Source organism: Petaurus breviceps, unplaced genomic scaffold (assembly GCF_028583685.1).
Source record: "Petaurus breviceps papuanus isolate PSGF00001 unplaced genomic scaffold, PetGlider_PUasm1.0 551, whole genome shotgun sequence".
In the NCBI taxonomy this organism is placed as follows: domain Eukaryota; kingdom Metazoa; phylum Chordata; class Mammalia; order Diprotodontia; family Petauridae; genus Petaurus; species Petaurus breviceps.
Genome location: NW_027186372.1, coordinates 16,596,956 through 16,618,282, shown reverse-complemented (window position 1 = coordinate 16,618,282; position 21,327 = coordinate 16,596,956). Strand labels below are relative to the sequence as shown.

Genomic DNA, 21,327 nt, shown 5'->3' with positions numbered 1-21,327 from the left:
TTTGGGCATTTCTTCTAAAAATTATATTTAATAAAATATCTTCCTCTTTTCTACTTTACTTCATATTGTTATGAAACTTTGGACTTCTGTGATTTTGGCAATAATTTACTTTCCTCTTAGGGGGACAGTTCTGAAGGACCTTCCATTCATAATCTATAGACAGAAGATATTTCACACTCAAACTGAAGATAAAACACAGGTTGATCCAGTGTCACCCCCTGGAAACATATCTTGGCTCCACAGCTAAAACTTGATCAGTCTGAAAAGCCTGGATGCTGATCGGTTATAGAAATAGCCTGCCAGTCTGAAATCCTGATGATATGAATGAAGATCACTTGATAGAGTAGACAAACTCTTCCCAAATTAAAAAGAGACCATTGCTGGAAGCAAATGAGCTAACATTGGAAAAATATACCTCTCTCATAGCCAACTGGAATTTACAGTTGAATTTCTCACAACGTGCTCAGCCAGGGTAGCCCATGTTGTCCATAAATCTCTGATGAATGCCAGATCTAGCCAGCTAGTGTTCCAATCTTGTGTATTTATTTTAAAAATATTTTTATTGATTCCTTTTTTATACTGCATCACAATTAACTCCTAGGATACTGATGAAACTTGATCTTGTCATTGTGTCATAAAAAAAAAAGCAAAAATACTTGATACAGTGACTACTTCTGAAAATGTATACAGTTATCCCTTACACATCATGGGGACTTAGGTCATAGCATTCTTGTGATATGGAAAATATGCATAACATTTTTTGTCCCTCCCTTTGTATCAAAGAAGGAGTCTGAATTATTTTGGTATTAAAAGATATAGGTCAATATTATACCATACTACACATATATTGTGTGCAGTTCTGAGTTTCTACACTTTTTTCTGTGTCATCAGCTGGCCTTTGTGTATTTTCTGTGGCTTCCACAAAACTCTGAAAAGATTCCACTTAACTTCTTATGCTGAACCTCAATATCTGAAAACAGCAATGGGGGAAGTCATAATGTGGAAGGGATAACTGCCTAGCATTCTGCTCATTAGTCTTCTGCCTCTTTGTCTTAAAGGGAAGGTATATTTCATTATGTGTTTTCTAGTACCATTTTTTTTAATTCATTTAGCATTAGATTTTAGTTTAGTGAACTTTTCATTTATATTATTGTAATTATCATGTATCTTCTTATATAACTATTTATTTCTCTCTGTGCCCAGTTCATATAAATCTAGTGATGTTTCTCTGGATTACTCAGATTCATCATTTGTAATACAAAAGAATTCCTAATTCACTGCTCTATCAGTAGTTTATAAGGGTGCCTGTTACCCTGTATTTCCCCAAATGTTGACTATAACACGTTTTTTGTTCCTTTTGCCAATTTTATTTTTTGGTTGTGAGGTAAAACAGTTTTCTTTTAACTTACATTTATTATTATTAGGGATTTAGAGTATGTTCTAATGGTATTGTTGATAGCTTTCAATTATTATTTTGAAAACTGTTTATATTATTTGATCCCTTAAATATTGGAGAATGACTTTTGAAGATATATATGTATGTACTACACATAAATGTATAATATATATGTGTGCATATATAAATATATACACACACTTTCCTTTGTGAAAAACTACATCAAATATCTAAATTTCTGATACTATATGTATATGTGTACGTACATATATAATCTTTTCAACTATAAAATTTCTCTTCTTATTCTACCATCATTGGTAAATAATATTATAGCCCCCTACCCACAGTGTTCTCTGCTATGAAGAAGCAGTCCACAAGGAAGAATATGGAAATGTACAAATGAATGCAATAAACCACAGAATGCTAATAAAGGCAGAAGAAAAATTCAGGCAAACAGCTTAAGGATAATTTGAGAAAGAATTTTCAGTTGAAATGATGTCATGGAGGAGGTGGCACATGAGCTGAGATTTAAAGGAAGGGAATTTCGACAGGCATCAATGTAAGGAAGTGTCATTCAGTAGTAAGACATAGCCCACATGCCTGCAGAATGTGATTGGAAAAGTCATTCAGTCTGACTATGCAAAGCAAAGTAATGTAAACTAAGAACAAAAGGACAGTTGGAGTGAGATGGTGGAGGATTTTCAATGCTGACTGACAAAATTAAACTTAATTATATTAGTCTAGGGTCTAAACTTTGTTATGTTTTTGTTGTTGTTGGTGGTGGTGGTGTTTATAAGAATCCAAATGATCATTAAAAAGATTATTTGGGCAGCTGTATGAGGGATATGCTGGATAATTGAATGACCAATTAGAATGCTAATACAATAGTCCTGACAGAGAAAATAAGAACCTCAGGGACTTAATTCTCTTATCTGAAAACAAACACACAAATAAGCAAGTTGATCCAGATAGCCTCAGAACTAACTTTTAGCACTAAATCTGCAATCCCAGGTGTGAGTCATACAGGAGAAAGCACATTATAGTCAGTACTTTGCAAGTAAATGTTGGGTATAAGGGAACTGAATATTTCTAAATTAATCAAAATTTGAATTCTGGAGCAATAGAGACAGCATTGACAGATATGGGATCTTGAAAATAGGGAGAATTTAGAAAGGAAGTGCTTGAGTTCAGTTTCTCCATGTTGGTTTTGAGATACACACAAGATATCCACATGGAAATAGATAGGAAGCACTTAGAGATGTGGGTAAGGAGGTCAGCTAAGAAGTTGAGATTGAAATATATATATATATATATATATATATATATATATATATATACACACACACATATATGCATATATATATGTTATTTGCACATAACTGATATTAAGAAACATAAAAAGGGAAGGAGAGAGAGGTGAAGAAGAAGAAGAAGAAGGAGGAAGAGGAGGAGGAGGAGGAGGAGAAACAGGAGGAGGAGGAGAAAGAGGAGGAGGAGGAGGAAGAGGAGGAGTAGCAGCAGTAGCAGTAGCAGCAACAATAGCAGCATCAACAGCAGCATACAGGGAGGTTCTCACTGTTATGGATTTTTCTAAGGAATCGTGTTGTTGTTGAATCATTTCAGTTGTGACTGACTCTCTGTGGCCTCATTTAGGATTTTCTTGGCCCAATATTGGAGTGGTTTGCCATTTCTTTCTCTGGCTCATGTTACTGATGAGGAACTGAGGCAAACAGGGTTAAGTCACTTACCTGGGGTCGCAAAGATAGTAAGAGTCTGAGACTGGATTTGAATTCAGTTCCTCCTGACTCCAGGGCCAGTTCTTTATCCACTGTGCCACCTAGATGCCCATAAAGTTGAAAATAATGTGGGGAGAAAGGAGCAATACATCAGAAAGCAGTAAATTTATTAAAGAGTATCACCACAGTTATCAAAGGAAGAGAAAGGAAAGTATATGTGAAGATTAAAATTGCTAAAAACAAAAAAAGGATGTCTTTCCTATGAACAAAGGATAGAAATCTAGAGTTTCCCCATAATATACAAACCTTTGAGTATTGTTTTCTAATAAATTATTCTTGTGAAACAAAATTTTTGCTTCAAAGTTCTTCCTTTTGTAAACCCCTTTTGAAAATTTTATTTCAAGGTGGTGTTTTTTTTTTTTTGGTGATAAAATTCTTCTCCCAACAATTTTACAGCAAGTGTCTCTGTTAAAGGTCTTATTTCTCAAATGTATAGAAAACTGAATCAAATTTATAAGACTACAAATCATTCTCCAATTGATAAATGGCCAAAAGTTATGAAGTCCATTTTTAGATGATGAAATCAAATCTATCTACAGTCATATTTTTAAAAAATGCTTTAAATAACAATTGATTAGAGAAATGCAAATTTAAACAACTCTGAGGTACCACTTCACACCTATATGATTGACTAGCAGAAAAGGAAAATAATCAGTGTTGGAACAGATATGGGAAAATTGGGATGCTGATGCATTGTTGGTGTAGTTGTGAATTGATCCAACCATTCTGGAGCACTAATTGGAACTATGCCCAAAGGACTATAAAACAGTGCATGCCCTTTTATTCAGAAATATCACTACTGAGTTATTATGCCAAAAAGATCATAGAAAGGAGGAAAGGAACCACATGTACAAAAATATTTATAGCTTCTCTTTTGTGGTGGCAAATAATTGGAGATTGATGGGGGAATGGTTGAACAAGTTATGGCATATGAACATAATGGAATACTATTGTGCTTTAAGACATGATGACTGGCAAATTTCAGAAAAAACCTCTTAAAACTTAGATGAACAGAGCTGAGTGAAGTGAGCAAACCCAGGAGACCATATACAAAACACTGTGTGAGAATCAACTATAATTGACTTAGCTCTTCTTAGTACTATAAAGATCTAAGCCATTTGCAAAATACTCATGTAGGAAATGATGGTACATTGCTATAATAAGTATTCTTTGCCTTTAAAAGTTGTTTGTTTTTACAATATTTTTGCTGTATGAATTGTTCTTAAGGTTCTGCTCATTTCACTCTGCATCAGTTCATACAAGTCCTCCAAGGCTGTAAGTAGCAAAGAAAGAAGTTTACATTTGATCCTAGAAGCAAAAGAAAGCCACTTGAGCTTCTTTTTTTTGTTTGTTTTGCTTTTTTTGGAGGGGGAAGGTAGGGCAATTGGGGTTAAGTTACTTGCCCAAGGTCACATGGCTAGTTTTTGTGTTAAGTGTCTAAGGCCAGATTTGAATGCAGGTCCTCCTGACTGTAGGGCCAGTGCTCTATTCACTGTGCCACCTAGCTGCCCCAACCACTTAAGCTTCTTGAACAGGAGAGTGGCATCATCAAAACTTTACTTTAAGCAAATACTTGAAGGATAGACTGGGAGACCTGAAAGCATTGGATTAGGATCCAGGAAGACCTAGTTTCAAGTCTCACCTCAGACATTTAATAACTGTGTAGTCCAAACCACTTGAACAGTCAAAAACCACTTGAACTCTCTTGGCTTAATTTAATCATCATTCAAATGAAAGGATTGGATTCAATCTATAAGGTTCTCTCCAACTCTAATTCTTTTTTTTTAAGCAATTGGGGTTAAGTAACTTGCTCAAGGTTACACGGCCAGTTATTTCTGGGTGTGGTGCTGAGTGTCTGAGCCTGGATTTGATCCCCAGGTCATCCCGACACTGGAGCAGGTGCTCTTACTTGCTGTGCTACCTGGCCGCCCCTCTAACTCTAATTCTATTACCAGTTTCAGTTCAGTAGGACTTCCCATAGCATTCATTCATTTGTTCATTCATAAATTCAAAAACCACCTATTGAATACATAGTGTGTCTTTTATTGTTTTTCAGTTGTTTAGTCAAGGTCAACCCTTCATGACTCCACAGACCATAGCACACCAGGTTCTTCTCTCCTCCACTATCTCTCAAAGCCTATCCACGTTCATGTTCATTGTTTCCACGATATGATCTATCCATCTCCTCCTCTACCATTCCCTTTTCATTTTACCCTCAGTCTTTCCAAATGCTGGGGTCTTTTACAATGGGTCCCATTTTCTCATTATGTGGACAAAAAATTTAAGCTTCAGTATTTGACCCTCTAGTGAATAGCCTGAATTAATTTCTTTAAGTTATTAACTGATTTGACAACCTTGCTGTCCAAGGGACTCTCAAAAATCTTCTCCAGCATCACAATTTGAAAGCAAAGATTTTGCATCACTCAGCTTGGTTTATAGTCCACTTCTCACGGTCATACAGTGCTACTGGAAAAAATAGCTTTAAATGTACAAACCTTTGTTGGCAGGATGATGTTTCTGCTTTTTAGTATGCCATCCAGATGTGCCAAAGATTTCTTTCCAAGGAGCAATTTGTCTTTTAATTTCATGGCTGCAGTCACTGACTGCAGTTATCTTTGCACACAAGAATAGATACATACACACATATATGGACACAGATATAGATATAGATGCAAAGAGGAGAATGGGAAAGAATTAAGTATTACATAGCTCTTACAATGTGCCAGGCACTGTGCTCCAGTCTTAGCAAATATTTCACTTGATACTCACAACAACGCTGTGAGGTAAATCTAGTTATTGCTCCAATTTTACATTTAAGGAAACTGAGGCAAACAGAGGCATAGTAGAACCTGTGCCCAGAGTCACACAATTACTAATGGTCTAAGGCTATATTTGAACTCAATTCTTCCTGATTCTAGTACTCTATCCATTGTATGAACTCCTTTGTCAGGGGGTAAGGAAGTGTTAGGGAAGAGAACACACCACCTTTCTGGGGTCAAAGAATTCAAAATTGAGGAAATGCCCATCAACTGGGGAATGGCTAAACAAATTGCATTTTGTGATTATGATGGAATACTGTTGTGCTATAAGAAATGATGAACAGGATGCTCTCAGAGAAACCTGGAAAGACTTATATGAGATGATGCAATGTGAAATGTACTGTATGCAAAGTAACAGCAATATTATAGGATGATCAGCTATGAGTGACTTAGCTATTTGCAGCAATACAACAATCCAAGAGACCTCTGAAAGACTTATGAAGAAAAATGCTATCCATCCCAACAAAGAACTGTTGGTGTCTGACTGCAGACTGAAGCACAATTTTTTTTCACTTTATTTTTCTTTAGGGTTTTTTTTTCAGTTTTTTTTTTATTTCACAACATGACTCCTATGGACATGTTTTACATGACTACTCATGAAAAAACTATATTGAATCGCTTGCCTTTTCAATGGGGGAGGAGGAGGGAGAAGGAAGAAGGGAGAGAATTTGGAACTCAAAGTTTTAAAAATGAATGTTAAAATTGTTTTTACATGTAACTGGGGAGAAGTAAAATATTATTTTTTAAAAGAAGAAAGATGAAGAAAACTAAAAAGTAATATGTGCATGTCATATATATATATATACATATATACCTATAAATATTACTTATTTATCTTAAAATATTTGAATGGGTAAGACCAACAACTGAGGGAATTAAGATTTTGAGAATATTGTATTTGAGCTGAGCTAGGGCATGTAAGTAGTGGGAATAAGGAAGGGGAACATTCTAAGCAAGCATCTGGGATAATCTATGTAATGACTTGGAGACAGGAAATGAAATCTTATGTAGACAGAAGTCAGTCAATTCTGCTGTATCATAGAGTATGAGTAAGGGATTTATATTGAAGCAGCTTAAAAAAGAAAAGCAAGAACTAAATTGGTCATTTGAGAAACCTGAATTATCTCCACATCCCAATGTGGCATTTCAATCTGCCAATACTTAAACTTAATAATAATTTTTAAAAACCAACAACTTAAAAAAAGAAAATTAAAAGAATTGAGCACTGTAATAGTGAAAGTGTCAGTTGCTTCTTATTTGGCTGATTAATCTTCAATGTAAGAAATCAATCACACAATGATCTGTCCTGTAATTACTTACAAAAACAAATGTTAAGCTGGAATAAAAATGTCTCAGTGTTTAATTTGGAAATGTGCACGTATAAGGTTTGTTCTTGTTTTTACAAATAACTATTTTGATGGGTTTAAGTCACAGTTGTGTAGTAATTGAATGAACAGGGTAGTTGAAAGCATGAAGCAAACAAAATCTAAGTAAGCCTTTTCCCCCAGAATAATTGGATACTCTCATCTCTTATTGCTTAAGTAATATACAAGGTAAAAACAAAAAAATAAATAGAGAACACCAATTCAGGCATTCTGAAAAAATGTGTAAATGGTTATCTTTTATTTCATTATTAGAAAAATGTAACATATATATATGTTTCTCATATATCAGCTATTATAATGATAGTCAAGGTATGAATATACACACAACATATGTTGGATATCTGCTCTTAGGTATTCCACTCATCATTAGCAATACAAAGAAATAATAAAATAGAGTCCTTGCCTCCAAGAAACTTAGAATCTCCTTGGAAATGTAGGGTATTCCATGTGCTGTGAATATTTTCCAAAGTCCTTATTGTCATTTTAATTTCAGAATGAATAATAATTGAACAAGTGCTAGGAAATTATTATAGAAATTGCTTCTAGAGTAGAAAAGTAGATTTTGAATGAAATAATGATAACAGCAGCAATAATTAATAACAGCTAAAATAAATATAAAGCTCTAAAGTTAACAAAGTGCCTTAGACATTTTATATACATATGTAACGACATCACAGTATAGACCTGTGGTTAATGTAGAGGACTCAATGTGAAGAAAATCCCTCTAAAAATATAGACCTGCCTATATGACATTGATAATGGTTATGCATTTTAAATTTTAAGAATTTCCTAGGGGCGGCCAGGTAGCACAGAAAGTAAGAGCACCGGCTCCAGTGTCAGGATGACCTGGGGATCGAATCTGGGCTCAGATACTTAGCACCCACCCAGAAAAAACTGCTGTGTAACCTTAACCCCAATTGCTATAAAAAAAAAAGAATTTCCTAGGCTGAGAAATTAAGGGACTTACAATTTGTGGTATAGTTGTATCATATGTATGGCAGTATGTGTGAAAGAGTTATCCTGACTTTGATTTCAGTTCTCTCTCCATTATACCAGGCTGTTTCTCATGATATTAAATAATGACATTAATTGTAGAATCATTTAAATTTAAAAGTAGAATAATAATAATTATTTTTACTTTGTTGTTTAATTGTTTTCAGTCATATCCTATTCTTCAAGACTCACTAATACGGTGCTCAAATCTCTTAAATTTCTTTTTTTCCTTTTGAACCTGTGGTTTTTTTAAAAATTATTATTAAATTTAACTATTGGAAGGTTGTAGTGCCACATTTGATGTTGAGATAATTCAGGTTTCTCAAATGCCCAATTTAGCTCTTGCTTCTTGGGGTTTTCTTAGCAAAGATACTGGAATGGTTTGCCACTTCCTTCTCCACTTCATTTTGAGGAAGCTCAGGCAAACCAGTGTTAAGTGACTTGCGCAGGGTCACACAGTTAGTAAGTGTGTGATTGAACTGAGGAAGATTAGTATTCTTGACTCCAGGCCCAGTAATCTTTCTGCTATGCCACCTGGATGACTAATTCTTATTATAACTAAGATTTATATAGCATCCAACACCTACCAAGTAGATACAGAAAGCATAAAGTCATTCTACAGAGAATGTAAAACTAAAAACCCAAGAGAAGTATCATCTCTAAGATCATAAGAATAATTACCAGTTCTAGGGCTAGAACTTGGAGTATAAATTTAAAGCTGAAACGAACTTTCGAGCTGATCTAGTATAAGGAAATAATTTTATTCAACTTCTGTTTTATTTGAAAAGATCTATTTTTTTTTCTTTCCCCACCTCATGTTTATTTGAAAGAAAAGCAAATGCCATTGTAAAACATATGCATAGTCAAGCAAAACAAATTCCCATTTTGAGTATGTCCAAAATAGATGGTTTCTTTTTTTTTTTCATTTTACATCTTGAGTCATCTCTTCTCAGTCTGGAGATGAGTAGCATGTTTCCCTATCAGTCCCCTGAAATAATAGTTGGCCATTGCGTCACTCAGAGATCTGAAGTCTTTTGTTGTGTGTCCTGTTATAGTATTGCCAGTGTAGAAATTGTTGCCCTACTTCTGCTCGCTTCATTCTGCATCTGATCCTTGAGCAGTGTACTTGTTTAAGACGAAGAAGCTAAGAACCAAAGGGAAAGAAGTCACTCCCTTATGGCTGCATAGGTATTAAGTGGTAGAACAGGATATCCTAATTTGAAGTCCAGAATGTTTATTGTTGTTTGTTTTTTTTTTCCCCAAGCCACCATGCTGAGCTCCTAGATTTATTTAGTCACCTGCAGTGGCTCTTGCCTAGGATCAAGAACAATAAGGTCCACAAAATTATTCCTTGACTCCCCCAAACACAGAAAGAGAAAGCTAAGGAAGATTTTTTTAAAACCATCATGAAATACAAAATTATTTCCCAAGTCTTAGGGTTCAATTCACATAGTTACCTTTTAGATGAGTATAGCTTTTAGATGACTCAGATCTTCAGGTGGTATACCATGTTCCTTTCTTTACTGTAGCACTTTATTTCAACCAAAGAAGATCATGTCTCAAGGAATTCTGTTCCAGATGTACAGATAGATAGATAGATAGAGACATAGATAGATGTAAATATGGATATGGATATATCTATCTATAAATAAATAGATGTAGATATAGATATATCTGTATATATGTATGTGCAGGTATGTATATGCATGTGTGTATATGTATGTGTATTTATTTATCATGTGTGTTTATCTCCATAGTCAATGTTCATCTGAAATGTAAATACATCAGGCTCTGCCCAACTAGTCACTGGCATCCAAAACTGTTCATCTTTTGGTTATGACTACTTATGCTGCATAATTTTTTTTCAAAAGTATACACTTATTCTTCTGAATTCTAGTCTAATACTATTTGAACAAATTTATGTTATCTTTTTATTGTTGCATGGTAGGTAAAATTCCAGTAGAGAAGTTGCCTAGATTTGCAAATCATGCCCCCACTGCTGTAAAAACATAAGCGGTATTGACTAAATAAATGTTGATTTAAAAAGGTCTTTAGCTCTTTCCTCTCCGAGCCGCTGGCCGTTTGTCTCTTCTGAGATCATGGCAAAAATCAAGGCCAGGGATCTTCGTGGGAAGAAGAAGGAGGAGCTACTCAAACAATTAGATGATTTAAAGGTGGAAGTTTCCCAATTGAGAGTAGCCAAGGTCACTGGGGGGGCCTGCATCCAAGTTATCTAAGATCTGAGTAGTTCAAAAATCTATTGCCCGAGTTCTGACTGTCATCAACCAGACACAGAAAGAGAACCTCAGGAAATTCTATAAGGGCAAGGAATACAAGACCCTGGACCTTCGGCCCAAGAAGACGTGTGCCATGCGCCACAGGCTTAATAAGCACAAGGAAAGCCTGAAGACCAAAAAACAGCAGAGGAAGGAACGCCTGTACCCCCTTCGAAAATTTGCTGTTAAGGCATAATTTGTTGAGATGCTCAATAAAAAGACAAATTGTTATTAAAAAAAAAGGTCTTTAGTTCATAAGAATGAATATAAAGGAAGCTCCCTGTAATAATCAGGTGTTTTGTTTGTTTGTTTGCTTTTAACAGATAGCCTCCGTATTCCAGGAAAAATAAAATATCTTCTTTGCTCCTAGATTTCTTTTCTGAAGAAGAGGGAGAGCTGTTGTGCTAATTTCACTCCTAAGAATATTCTTGGTATGCAGAGGCTTTATCTTTCCTTACATTCCATGGTTGAATTCTAATGTTGTACAATCATAAAATGAGGTGCAGTTGGATCCAAAAATAAAGCAAAACAAAAAAAAGTCTGACAGGATGTAGGTTAGGTTTTTGTACTCATGACTAAATAGGGAAGACAGTACTGTTAATTAATGAAATTATGTATTTGACTTTTCTGTCCTTAAATAAAGCAATATCTTCCCTGAACATTAGTTTGGGGATGGCAACAGTTAATGAGAGAAGGTAACTAGAATTAGATGCAAATGCCTAATCTGCCCCTTCTGGTGCTGCAGGGAACAAGAACATGCCATCTGCCTCCATGAAGAAAACAAAACATTGCTTCTTCATTCTCTTCACTTTCTTTTTTTGCTGAAAGAGAATTTACATTCATTCTGTCAATAATAGTTTAAGTAAAGTTATTGTATATAAAACATTACCAAGTGTTATGATTTAAAGGGAAAAAAGATGTATCACTCTAGCCTTCAAAGATTTTGTAAAATCTAGGTAGGGTCATGATTTTAGAGGACTGATAACATAGCTTGACTCCTTCCTCTTGGCAAGATGATAGTAAATCATGGGTATAGAATGAGACATGCATTGCAGGCTTGGCTTAACATAACCAATGAACTGATTTGTTTTACTAACTGAGTTTTATTATCAGAGAATGGGTTCTGTCAAGTGAGTGTGTGTGTGTGTGTGTGTGTGTGTGTGTGTGTGTGTGTGTGTGTGGTATGAGGTGGGATTGGGAGTGGCAATCATGAGGAAATGATAGTGAAGGTTGAAAGAACATTAATTAAAACGTATTTTAATCTACTTAATGGACTTATAGTGGTTTGCCGAGTAACATAAGCAGAAGTGCAATCTGTATCCCTAAATGGATAAAGTAGAATAAGGTGGTACCAATTCTGCTCTCACGAAAAGAGTTGAGACACTTTAATTGGCATAGTACCTGTGGTGTACATTATTACTAGCTAAGTAATGTGTAATGCAAAATGGGAGGGGCATCAAAGAAATGACCAACTTGGAGTAGGAAGTTGCCTTTTGATTAGGATAAATGGAATAGAGTTCCTACGCATAGTTTTGAAGTCTATGAGTTAGATTGAATGATTATGTAATAGAAAGGAGGTAATGAAATCTGCACATGAAGATCTACTGTCTGAGTCTTACTCTTTTCCGTTCAGTTTTTAAGGCCTTTTAAAATGAGAATATCCCTAAGGAAGAGTAACACTTGGAATTGGCTGTTAGTCTTTTGCATCCTAGTGTGAATAAGTTTTAGATTCTGCACAGCACATTTTTTTGAGTGGGAGGGCAAGAGCACATTAGGAACTTTAATTGGGAATCAGAAGAAGGTACTACAGCCCCAAAGGGGAGAAGGGGACATAAGATAGAGAGACACTTTGCTTCCATATTTAGCAGAAGTCAGGAACTGGACAAACCTTCTAATTAAATTAACAAGATGTAACAGAAAATTCTCCAAAAGGACTCCATTTAAAAAACAGGCAAACAAAGCAAAACAAGCCAAACCAAAAACCAACACCCCCACCAATAAAAACAACAACAGTGTTATATGCAGATTTTGCAAAGTAGTATTTCACAAACTCATTTTTTGTTCTGTAAAACTGATTTCTCAATCTTGAATAAGCTAAGGAAAAATATCATTTAACTAGAATCAAAGCTGTATGTTTTACAGATACCTTTTTTTTAGCTATATAAATAATCTTTCAAAAGAAGATAAACTAATTCATAGGATCTGGCAAGGCAGTGTTGTATTTGACAAATGGGCAGAAGCCAAATTAAAAATGTTCCTCTTTGTACCAGAGGTTAAGACAATTAACAACAATTTAGCATAATGAAATTAGACACTATTCAGAGTAAATTGATGTCATTGATTTGTATGACAGCCTGTAACTCTTTGCCTTTGATGAATGTGAAAGTTTGAGCACTAGACAGAGGGTATTGTCACCTTGATTTTTTGAAGACTGTCCCAAGCTGGCCTCACTGTTAAATTTCAATTAAACTAAATTTGGTCAGGAAAAAAATGTTGGGAATGTAAGTATATTTCTTTTATCTAGCCTGAGCTGTTGGCACAGCAAACTGGCTTTTCCACACTTGGCATTTATTAATAATATTTTGAATACCATTGCGCTTTTTAAGCTGAGTGTGGTGGAATTCTCATGTGGGATTATTAAATGAGTCGATTTGCATTCTAATGAGAACAAATGTTTGGGATTGCATTGTTAAAATGCTAAAACGGTGTGTGTATAATTATTTTGCAGCTTAGATTCGCAGAACTCATTTCCCCAAACTCCTTTTTTTAAATAACTAAAGAGACAGAGCATACTGACGGCTGGAGGGGAGGTGATTAGGGTAATTTAAACTGTTCACAAATGACTTTGCCACTGAATGAAAGCATTTCTTTGGCTTTGCTGCGCTCCTTTCATTATCTTTAAGCGGCCACAGAGTTGAGTCCCATAAGAAGTCTCACCAAGCTCTCTTTCCTTGTACAGTTTCTCATTTGTATTGATTAATCATTTTGTAATTCCATTCTAGGCTGACTTGCTCATCTCTAAGGCGTGTGAGGCTTTTTCTTTGCTTGTCTATCCTGTAACGGTTATGTTGTCTGTTCTAATACCTTAGCTTTATCACCGCAAGTCAAGCTTTAAAACATTAATCCCTTCATGCTTTAATTTCATATTCTATTACCAGAATGAATGCAAATACTGTTTCCTTTTTCTCCTTTTTAATCATCTTTACTACAGCTTTTGCAAATGGTCCAACAGTAAAGTAAGCTTTAAAAAAAAATTCAGATTTTAACTCAAAGGGTTTTTTCCCTAATTCTTTTGTTCCTATAGTTTTCAACAACTGTTATCAAAATGAGTGTTTACTGCAAACATCTGCTTTGTAGTAAATAACGGAATGCTAATTGCTAATCAAATACACATGTAAACTACCACCATTAGATTTTTAGCATTAAAACAGCCATTTAATTTTGACCTTTTCAAAGATTTTCATTTTTTTAAAAGACTAGGCATAAATTTCAATTCATAATTATTATTCTTATTTTTTAGTTTTTAATTGCTATTCTTTTTTGATAGAGAGATATTAAATTATAAACCCCTCTAGGGTAGGGACAATGTGCTGTTTTTTCTTTGTACCTCCCTTACAATCTTGCAAAATGCTTTTGGAGGAGGTGTTTAATAAATGTTTACTATATTAATGGATAAATGTGTTGGACATGAAAAATGATGATCAAACATTTGAACTGCTGTGAATAGCTTTTGTTTTATATTTTCAGACTCTCTAGTCAAATCATTGTTATAATAGAGTCAAGATTAACTGCATCCCCCCCCCATTAGCAAATGAATCACAATTCTCTTTACCTATTTAATGGTGAAGAATTAAACCCTTGAGCCTCACCCCCAGAAACCCTTCCTGGTGTCTTCCCCATTCACCAACTATGGTTTATTTAATATGTATAAATTTTATGTCTATGTATATGTGGGCATGTTATTCCATGATAAGATGTAACTTCCTTGAAGTCAAGGACTATTTCATTTTAAATTCCATGACCTAGAATAAAAATGATAACAGCAGCAATAACAAAAATTTGCATTTCAATTTAACATTTGCAAAGCACCATATATATGTATGTATACATGTGTATAATATAGCATATCTAGTATATACACATACATGCACATATAGATACGTATATGCATATACATACATACATATACACATACTCTCAAAAGTAGTGGTTATTTATTAATTTATATCCACAGATTTAAAACTAGGACCTTCAAGTTCATTTAGTCCAACTGTCTCAATTTATAGATCCAAAAACTAAACCCTAGAGAAGTGATTCAGATAGTAAGCAGTAGTGCTGTGATTAGCATCCAGCTCCTCTAACTCCAAATATAGTCCTCTGACCACTGTTCTAAGCCCTTTCAGGTTCTTAACTGAAAGGAGGTATCATTAAGCATTCATTTTTGTTGTTGTTGTGTTTGGTCAGACTGCATTAGGAGCAAAATCCCTTTACCAATGCATCTTGGTGATTATAGTCTCAGGAACAATGCTGGAGCACTGAGCTTTAAACAAGTTGGCCAGTATTCATATGTGTCAAATGTTAGACTTGAACTCGGGTCTTCCTGACTAGAGATGACTATGAGCATGAAATCTCTATACACTATGCCAAGCTGTGTTTTGTTTAATATCATGTGGAAATATTGACAGAGTTCATGCTTTGTATGCAAAAATATGAATTTAATTCTTTTGTAATTAATTTTACTACTAATGATAAGCACTAATGAAATTAATAAAGGTTACTTCAAACAGACAACTGATAGAAGATGATAACCAAAGTATAAATGATTGAAGGTGCTAATAGAAGTGTCAACAGAACTGATTCATGAGTTTGCAAGCTTTCATTCCTTGCCCAACACTTACTTTAATATAGAAACTCAGAAGATACTTGCACAATGCTCTCCTCTTCAATTATTCAAATGGAGTATTACATTGTTGAAAGGAAAATTCTTTGTTTGGTTTTCCATCCTGATTAACAGGAAAAACTCAGGACAAAGAGAATTAAAAGGAGTTTATTATAAGTATGTCAAAGTTGCAACAAATTAATGGGCTGATCACTGGAGTTCAGAAATATCTTCAAGGGGGAACATCTTGTATTGATAACTTTCGTAATGAGATAAAGACAATTCAGATGGGTCAATGTCAACAAAGCACATTGGGCCCTTGAAGCTCAATTCCTTTCCAAGGTCGAAGTATATAATAATTTCCAGTTACAAACAGGTAGGTGGTGACTTGACTATGTAATGAATATCTGGAGACAGGGTGATGCTTCCCTCAAAACAAAGATTGGCAAGTAGCTCTGAGAACAATGGGTCACTGAGTCAATAAAACTTTCAATAACATGAAGCTAGTAACATTACACATCTGGCACTTTTTAATGATGACACTAATTATCAAATCTTATATCATTGTTGTAAGTTGGGCAAAATGTTAAGTTAATCACCTGGGGTTGGGGGAGGTACAAACTTTTACTGTGCAGTCCAAATGAGAATATGAAAGAATGATGAAGACACTGGGGTCCCTTTTGACCAAACCTTTTCAAATTATCTTATCAGGAATTGCAAAAAGATAAGGAAGGTACATTTGCTCACTAAACTGAGTCTGAAACCAAAATGGTTATTCTACTTTATCATCATTTTCCTCAAGTTAAAAATACACTGGAGGACATTTACAGTGAAATCAACTTGTATACACCTTTTTACTTGTTTACAGAAAAAATACCAACTTTGTTCTCTAAAACTTCCAATCCTTTAATCTTCCTGTGGATGAATATCTCCCTCCCTTTGCCCCCCAAAGCCTTAGGTTGTCATGACCTTTCATACCTGTTTTGTCTTTCGAAACAGCTTTGTAAATGTCACAAGCTTAGGGTTCTTTTCAGAGGCTTTGGGTTTCAGCTCTCTAACCACTGAGTAATCAAAATCAAGTTGGTTGTGGTTCATGATATTTATTGACCGCTAGTATGGCTTTAGGCCCAGAATGTCATAGGTTGGTAGACCAGATTGTCTTCCCATCAAATAAAAATCAAAGACTGACTCTCACAGTTTTCTTTGGCTATTTATTTTTAAGTCCTTGGATTAATTGTGACTGTTCAATAATTTGAATTGTCCACAGTCTTTCCCTCTATTTAGAGTGCAAAATCACAACAGTCAGAGGTCTCTCCGCTTTTCAACCACAACTCTATGAATATATTTCACCTCAGAAAAGATAAAGAACAAAATCATTAATTGTGGAGGACAGAAACAAGGTATACAGTATAGTGTCTGGCATGTAGTAGGCATTTAATAAATGCTTGTTGTTATCAATTGAATTGAGAGAATCTAACTATTGCATAGAAGAAGCCTTTCTCAGAAGGCCTTCAATTGGCATGGATCATCAATGGAGTCAAAACTGCAAATTAAAGGATTGTTTAAATGCACCTGAATGCCATGGTCTGGAAAAAAAGAGTGATGTTTCATGAATTGCTAGAGATTTGCCCTCCCCAAAACACACATTTTGAACTACAGTAAGTTAAGTTCATATATTTAATAGCACCAGCAAGCAAGGTAATAGCATCAAATATACAAAAGGCCCCACCATGAAACATTTTCCTAAAGAGCCAGAACTAGTTCACACCTGGCAACAACTGTGATTAGGCTAGAGGAAGCCCTGCACATGTCAATTAAACAGACTAGGTGTGCCATTTATCCATTGTTTAAGTGCAGTGAAATGTGTTGCATTGAATCTGTTCCTGTCAGTACTACTAATTAAGCAGGTGTTCTGTTCAAAAGGGTATTCATTAAGTGGATTCCAGTGTGGGGTGGGGTGAGGTGGAGTAGTATGGGGTAGGGTGGTGTGCATGTGCGTGTGTGTGTGTGTGTGTGTGTATGTGTGTGTGTGTGTGTGTGTTTCTTTGGCTTAGGTAAATCTATACTAGGAATTTTCCAAATGACTCACAATTTTTTTGTTCTTAAAATTAAGACATTTTCCCCTTAAAATGTAAATATTGTATTTATTATAGGGAAATACATATACTGTTTTTCTACTTCAAAGTGTACCATAAAACTACTTTAGTTTCAAGAGAAGCATATGATCATTTCCTCTTAACTTCCCTGAATCCTCCCCAATGCCTAAATCACCACCCCCCCCAAAAAAATGTATTGTTACCAAAAACAAAACTACTAAATTTACCAAAATGTTTATCTGGAGTTCAAATCTCTGTACACATCAATTTGCAGTTTGTTTTAAAGTTGGCAAAGAATATTCATTTAGTAATAAGAAATGTAATTGTGCTAAAATTATCTTTTTTTTTTTTTAATTCACTACCCCCACATAGGCACTAGAGCAGAATTGATGACTGACTCAAATTAGAAGTGCTAGGGCAGGGAAACTATTAACTATAGTAAATGACCATTTGTTCCCCAAGTGACTTCTTGACAAAATTTTCTTTTTAATTGTGTCTATAGAGACTGGGGGAAAAAATGCATTTCGGTAATGGCATTGTAAATTGCTAGCCTAAAACTATTTTAAATTCCATATCAATATGTAAAAGCTGTTAATTTCTTCATTTAAAGAGAAAACAGAGAATAACAGAATTTGAGATTTAGAAGGGCCTGCAGTGGCTATCTAGTCGAACTCATTCATGAAATGCATCTGACTAGAACATGCCCTGTAAGTGGTCATTTAGTCTCTTCTTGAAGAACTCCAAGATGAGGAACCTACCATCTCTTGAGGTACCCCATTCTATTTTTAGTCACCTCTAATGTTAGTAAGTACTTCCTCATGCCTAAAATCAAGCCTACATTTGCCTGTCATAACTTCTACCAGTTGACCCTAATTCTGCCATCTCTAGTGTCAAACAGGTGGTTGTTCAGTTGACTGACTCTTCATGAACTTTGGGGGGGGCGGTTTATGGGAATAGCACTGGAGTAGTTTGCTATTGCCTTGTTCAGCTCATTTTATAGATGAGAAAACTGAGACAAAAAGAATTAAATGACTTGCCTAGGGTCACACAGCTGGTAAGTGTCTGAGGCCAGATTTGAACTCAAAAAATAAGTCTTCCTGATTCCAGCTCCAGCAACTGTAACACCTAGCTACCCAAACAGAGTCCTATCCACTGCACCACCTAGCTGCCCAAATAGGAAAAAAAAGTCTAATCCTTCCTACACGATAGTCTTTGGAATACTTGAAATACTTGAAGACAGCTATCATATTTCCCAGAGACATCTCTTCTCCAATCTAAATCTCTCTAGTTCTTTCAACCAATTCTTATGTAGCATGATAATGAGCCTTTCACCACCCTTGTATTCTTCCTATGGACACTCCAGGTTATCAGTGTCCTTCTCAAGCCATGACACAGGGAACTGAATAAGACATTCCAGATGAAGTCTGATGATGGCAGGATAAAGTAGGACTTTCACCTGATTATTCTTGGAAGTTATACCCCTTCTCATGGAGCCTAAGATGACGCTAAATTTTGTACCTGATTTATATATTGAGAGTAAAATCCACAAAAAAACCACATACATTTATCAGAACAGTTTTCTAATGCCACCATCCTCCCTTAAAGTTTGGAAGTTGATTTTTGTACTGTAATATCAGATGTTCCATTTATTCATACTGAATTTTATCCTATTAGAGATAGCCCAATGATCTAGACTATTAAGATCACAACAATCTGTTTGTAATCTGGAGTTCTAATGAGTATAACACCTGTGTCTTTATCCAATTCATTGACAAATCGAAGGTTAGGTCCTTGAGGTACACTGCTGAAGACCTCATATCATATTGACATTGAATCATTAAAACTACTCAGGGATGAGAATCTTCACATAGTACTTGTTTCAGGTATTTGGAATTTCTAGGCTAACAACCACTACAAAAACCTTCCTTGCCTCTACTCTCTTCCCTCTATAATTCATTTTTCACACAGACACCAAAACATTCTTCTAAATACATAGTTCTTTCTATATCAATCCTCAGATTAAAAACATTCTGTGGCTCTCTTATCTAAATCAAAGGTATAAAACATAGGCCATGGGCTAGAACCAGATTAAAATGTAATATTTAACAAGATAAACAAAAATACAATTGAACATAGGTGGAGCAGTGGATAGAGCTCAGTGCAGGAATCAGGAAGATTTGTATTTTGAGTTTAAATCTGGCCTCATACACCTACTAGGTATGTGACCCTGAACAAATCATTTCATCTTGTTTGCCTCAGTTTCCTCATCTGTAAAGTGTGCTGAAGAAGTGTAATGGTAATGGAATTTGAATTTGAAGATCTCTTTGTGTTGGCAAAGGTAGCAGGTACTTAGCACTTAGTATTTGATCAAGCCTCTGTTGGGGAATCAGAAGATATGAACTCCTGTCTCCTGTTACTTGACATAACAGGAAGGGGTTGGCTGAAACAGGAAGTAGATAAGAAAAGCCCCAGTGGGGCACAGTCAAAATTTCTTGGCACCAACATCTGGTGGCAGAGCAGCTACAGAAGAGAAAATCAAGAACTGAGCCAGAATTTCCTGAGAAGTTGTGGTGGTGGAGCTCTAGGAGCCTAGGAGAAGACCAAGGAAGCAGAAGATTGAGGAAGCATGACCAGGATGCTGAAACTTTGTCTGTTTGTGGCTTGGTTGAGCCTTGAATTCCCAGAAAAAATTGTAAAAGATTTGAGATGGACTGGACCTTGTGAACTTCAATGTAGAGCAGGATCTACCCAGAGAACTGAACAAGGAACTGGGAGCTGTCTGCCATTGAACCCAGATGACAGTCTGGTGAATCCAGGTAGAATCTGGGACCATGGAAGAGGATCCAGGGAATCTAAGAACTGGCCCCAAGTCAAGATGAAAAGACCTCTCTCCCTGGGTACTGAGTAATGATGAAATTGTAGTTTACTAGTGACCTAGGGGTGTAGGGTCTGAATTTTCTATTATAATTAAAGACAAACCAAGAAGTCAATGCATTTTTGACCCTACAAAGGTTTTCATAACCTGGAATAAAATACAATGTATTATAACCAGCAGTGCATTCTCATTAGTGTCTGCCAGTATAGAACAGGCACCTGTACAATCTTATTCAAATCAAAGGATCCTGGATCTACCCGGCAGTATTTGACAGCCCCACTATACTTATGCATATTTTTTTCTTTTCTGAATTTGGGAATAATGAGACACTATTGTCTCATTTCTTGATTGCTAACTTGACATCTGAGAAAAGGAGCTTTCTGTCTTTTTATACAAATTGGGTGGTAATTAAAAATTCACTCTCCCACTTAGCAATTTAGGGTGGAATACTCTGTAGAGGACAGCATTAATTCTTGACAGAAAGGTACAGTTAAGAGTTACTGTTTCCTTCTTAACCCAGACCTGACTTCATAATATATTATCTTCAAAAACTAAGCCAATAGAGTTACAAATGGCAGGCATTTTATTTTACATTAGTAGCAAGATAACAGAGTGAATCCATTAAATTAAGTCTTTGTTTCTTTTCCCCCTAACATTTTACTCATACTTTGCACTTAGAAGTTATTTAATGGAAAAGAATATATTTGTTTATGAAACCATTCATTATTTATGCAAATTTATAGATCCTTCTCTTATAACTGATTAATCTTTGCATTACTTATAAAACTTTTCATTAGAAATTGCTTTAACAG

General features: G+C 35.3%; 1 long non-coding RNA gene and 1 pseudogene across 4 annotated transcripts in view; one reads left to right on the top strand and one right to left on the bottom strand.

The window, feature by feature from the left end:
• LOC138172687 (uncharacterized) overlaps positions 1–21,327 on the bottom strand; it is a 122,940-nt gene that overhangs the window by 24,277 nt on the left and 77,336 nt on the right. The window contains exons 3-4 of one of the 4 annotated variants that reach the window (XR_011171218.1): positions 9,847–9,958; positions 3,145–3,233 (exon numbers count right to left, since the gene is read on the bottom strand). This is a non-coding gene — a long non-coding RNA (uncharacterized lncRNA). Of the gene's footprint in view, positions 1–3,144; positions 3,234–9,131; positions 9,704–9,846; positions 9,959–21,327 lie in introns of those variants that run through there. The other 3 variants (XR_011171220.1, XR_011171219.1, XR_011171221.1) reach the window with 3 other exon arrangements.
• LOC138172686 (large ribosomal subunit protein uL29-like) lies at positions 9,966–10,912 on the top strand (annotated as a pseudogene).